We start from the raw sequence: 4,755 nt of genomic DNA, 5'->3' as shown, positions 1-4,755 counted from the left end.
TATTTTGCCCTTAGGTATCTCATAATCTGGGTTTCCCAGATGGCTCAGTGGTAAAGACTCCTCCTGCCAATGCAGGAGATGTGGGAGATGCTGATTTGCTCCCTGGATCAGGAAGATCCCCTAGAAGAGGAAATGGCAACCCACTCCAGTATTCTTGCCTGGGAAATCCCCTGGACAGTGGAGACTGGTGGGCTACAGTCCATGGGGTCGCAAAGAATTGGACACAACTGAACGATTGAGTATGCACATACACACATTTCATAATCTAGGAAGTGATAATGGATTTCCCATACGATAGATTAACTATGTAATGGAAACTTTTTGTTTGAAGTGGCTGTGTTTCAAAGGTCAGCATCATGATGCAGCTTTACTCAATTATGTCTGCCATGATTGACAAAGCTGTTCAAAACTGCCCTCTCCTCCATGTAGCTAGTGTAACTGATCTTACCTGAGATTTGATTTTTTTCCCCCAAAACAAGAGAAAAAGTAACTTCCTTTTAAAGCTTTATTAATTTCTTTCTCGAGGTCTCACTTTTTGGAAGCTTGTAAAACCTTGCCTTTTGTAACAGGCATTCCCCATTTTGGATAGGTCTCAGAGGAAAAGTAACTTCCACTACTAATCATGCTTCTTCCCAAGCTCCCAGCCTGCAAAAGGAAAGGGTGATAAAGCAGCTGAAACTTTATTATTTTTTATTTAGTTTTCTTCCATGTTTTCTCCTCAAATTTTAGAGACCCATGGCAGATGCATGTTGATGTATGGCAAAACCAATACAATATTGTAAAGTAAAAAAAAATAATAATAATAATAAATTAAAAAAAATAAAAAATAAAAGCTAGTCTTTACTGGTAATTTCAGTCCTTACCCATCGCTGAAGTTGTATTGATCCATTTTTTTTTAAGGCAGTGAATTTAATAAGAATGAGCAACCTTGGATAATTTGACTTTGTGTCTGTGATATAATTTTAATATTGATACTAAGGCATGACACTCAGCTGCTCAAAAACCTCCAGTGGTTCCCACTGTTCATAATATATAGCTCTTGCCTGACCTGCTAATCTTTTTAAAGACAAGCTCCAGTTTATCTTCCCATCCTTGCTTCTGTGTAAAAGAATCCAGGTATGCAAAGCCAGGTTAAACATTTTGTTTAATCTAATAAGCAGTGAGAATCATTTCCAACATTTGATAGGTGGAATAACTGAGTCAGAATCATGAATTGGGAAGATTAATTAAGCATAAAGTGGTAAATATAAGCCTTCCATTAGACAGAGATGGACACAGTGACACTTCGTTTTCTTGGACTCCTTTGTTTCACTTTTCTGGAATGCTGAACCCAAAACTCTAAATCCTCCTCATCCTTCAAGTTCCATATTAAGTGCATGAAACGTTTCCAGGATACCTTATTCCCTTTCCAGACATTCTTTAGCACAGAATATGCCTATCCATGAGGCATTCAATTTGCTATTGCTTTGCTATATATCATTGTCAAGCATTATCATTTAATGGGCTTTTAATGCATGTTATTTGTTTCTTCAACTAAAGTATAAGTTTCTTGAGACCCGAAATTGTATTACACACATCACTGGAGTTGACTAACAACTTTATATAACCATGCATTCACTAGAGATATGTTATCAGTGTTTGGCAAATATTGATCATGCAAGATGAAGTTAAGTTTGGAAAGATGGTTGCTCAGTTGCCTCTGGCTCCCTCTAGTGATGTCCAAAAGGTTACTAGGAGTTGCATGTTCTTGTTTCATCCCACCTACTGTAATTTTACAGCATTCAGATGTGACCTAGAGAACAACCACAGCTACCAGGAAGAAATAATAATCATAGTTAATATTGTAGCCCTGCGTATCAATCTTACTGTACATCAAAAGCTGTTAAAGATATTAGACAAATTATCTCATCTAACCTGTACAAAAACTGTGTGAGATAGTAGTAGTCTCCAGTTTACAGATGAAGAGACTGAGTCATAGTCATGTCAAGAGACTTACCTAAGGTCACGCAGTGGTGTTTTCCTTCATTTTACTTTTTTATAGTTCTACTGAGATATACTTGACAAATAACACTGTATAAGTTTAAGGTATACAGTGCTTTGACTTGATACATGTTTATACTATGAAATGATTATCACAATAATGTTGGTTAAAATTTCAAATTACTGCACAATTGCACTCATCTCACACGCTAGTAAAGTAATGCTCAAAATTCTGCAAGCCAGGCTTCAGCAGTATGTGAACCATGAACTTCCAGATGTTCAAGCTGGTTTTAGAAAAGGCAGAGGAACCAGAGATCAAATTGCCAACATCCGATGGATCATGGAAAAAGCAAGAGAGTTCCAGAAAAACATCTATTTCTGCTTTATTGACTATGCCAAAGCCTTTGACTGTGTGGATCACAAGAAACTGTGGAAAATTCTGAAAGAGATGGGAATACCAGACCACCTGACCTGCCGCTTGGGAAACCTGTATGCAGGTCAGAAAGCAACAGTTAGAACTGGACATGGAACAACAGATGGGTTCCAAATAGGAAAAGGAGTTCGTCAAGGCTGTATCTTGTCACCCTGCTTATTTAACTTCTATGCAGAATACATCATGAGAAATGCTGGGCTGGAAGAAGCACAGCTGGAATCAAGATTGCCGGGAGAAATAGCAATAACCTCAGATATGCAGATAATACCACCCTTATGGCAGAAAGTGAAGAGGAATTAAAAAGCCTCTTGATGAAAGTGAAAGAGGAGAGTGAAAAGTTGGCTTAAAGCTCAACATTCAGAAAACTAAGATCATGGCATCTGGTCCCATCACTTCATGGCAGATAGATGGGGAAACAGTGGAAACAGTGTCAGACTTTATTTTGGGGGGCTCCAAGATCACTGCAGATGGTGATTGCAGCCATGAAATTAAAAGACACTTACTCCTTGGAAGGAAAGTTGTGTCCAACCTAGATAGCATATTCAAAAGCAGAGACATTACTTTGCCAACAAAGGTCCGTCTAGTCAAGGCTATGGTTTTTCCTGTGGTCATGTATGGATGTGAGAGTTGGACTGTGAAGAAGGCTGAGCGCTAAAGAATTGATGCTTTTGAACTGTGGTGTTGGAGAAGACTCTTGAGAGTCCCTTGGACTGCAAGAAGATCCAACCAGTCCATTCTGAAGGAGATCAGCCCTGGGATTTCTTTGGAAGGAATGATGCTAAAGCTGAAACTCCAGTACTTTGGCCACCTCATGCGAAGAGCTGACTCATTGGAAAATACCCTGATGCTGGGAGGGGGGGCAGGAGGAGAAGGGGATGACAGAGGATGAGATGGCTGGATGGCATCAGCGACTCAATGGACATGAGTTTGTGTGAACTCCGAGAGATGGTGATAGACAGGGAGGCCTGGCGTGCAAAGAGTCATGTCCACAAAGAGTCGGACATGACTGAGCGACTGAACTGAATTGAGTGTATCTTGAATCTTACATAGTTAGAATTTGTGTGTGTGTTGAGAACTTTTAAGTTCTAATCTCAACAACTTTCAAATATACAATTCAATATTGTTAGCTATAGTCGTCATGATGTACATTATATCCCCGGAATTTATTCATGTTATAACTGGAAATTTGTACCTTGTGACTGCCTTCCTCCACCCCCACCCATGATCCTAGCCATCACCAATCTACTCTCTATTTCTGTATGCATTTTTCTTTAAAGATTCTATGTATAAGTGAGACTATATCGTATTTTTCCTTCTCTGACTTTAAACCTTTGCACTCACTTTTCATGCATATTGTTGGCATGGCAGCATTTCCTTCTCCTTTAGTTGGGTAATATTCCATTGCTGCATTCACCACAGTTTATTTATACATTCATCTGATGATGGGCACTTAGGTAGTTTGGAGTACTGGGGTCCTTGAATAATTGGCCTATTTGACTGATGTGCTTTATTCCTAAATCTTATTATATATTTGAATCAAAATGTATAATTCTGACAAATACATGGATATAGCATGCAATACTTAGTTTGGCTTGAAAAGAAGTAAACAACTGCAAATGGCAATGGAAAAATGGTAAGAGAAAGATTGTTCAATGGCCAATAAATTATTCTCAAATTTCCAAAAGAGAGAACCATATATTTTTTTTTTATTTTATTGAAATATAATTGATTTCAATGTTGTTTTAGCGTCAGGTGTACAGCAAAGTGATTTAGTTATACATAAAGTGTATAAGTGATTTCGTATACATAGTTATACATGTGTGTGTATGTGTTAGTTATACATACATATACATCAATCTATTCTTTTTAAGATTTTTTCCATTATATGTGATTACAAGATGTTGATTATAGTTCCCAATAGATCCTTGTTGGTTATGTATTTTATGTTTATTTTAATCCCAAATTCTTAATTCACACCCTCTCTTTGGTAATCATATTTGTTTTTGAAGTCTGTGACTACTCTGTTTATGTTTTGTAAATAAGTTCATTTGTATCATTTCTTAATTTCACATAGAAGTGATATCCTGATATTTGTCTGTATCTCACTTCACTTAGTATGATAATCTTCAGGTCCGTCTTTAGAGCTGTGTGTGTTAGTTGCTCAATCATGTCCAACTCTTTGAGACCCCATGGACTGTAGCCTGCCAGGCTCCTCTGTCCATGGGATTTCCCAGGCAAGAATATTGGAGTGGGTTGCCGTTTTCTTCTCCACTTTGTAGCTGTAAATGGCATTATTTAATTCTTTTGATGGCTGAGTAATATTCCGTTATATATATATGCAT

Source organism: Bos grunniens, chromosome 21 (genome assembly GCF_055505025.1).
Source record: "Bos grunniens cultivar Pamir isolate PY7600 chromosome 21, Bosgru_T2T1.0, whole genome shotgun sequence".
Taxonomy (NCBI): domain Eukaryota; kingdom Metazoa; phylum Chordata; class Mammalia; order Artiodactyla; family Bovidae; genus Bos; species Bos grunniens.
The sequence above is the reverse complement of the archived record's forward strand: the minus strand, read 5'-3'. Positions refer to the sequence as shown.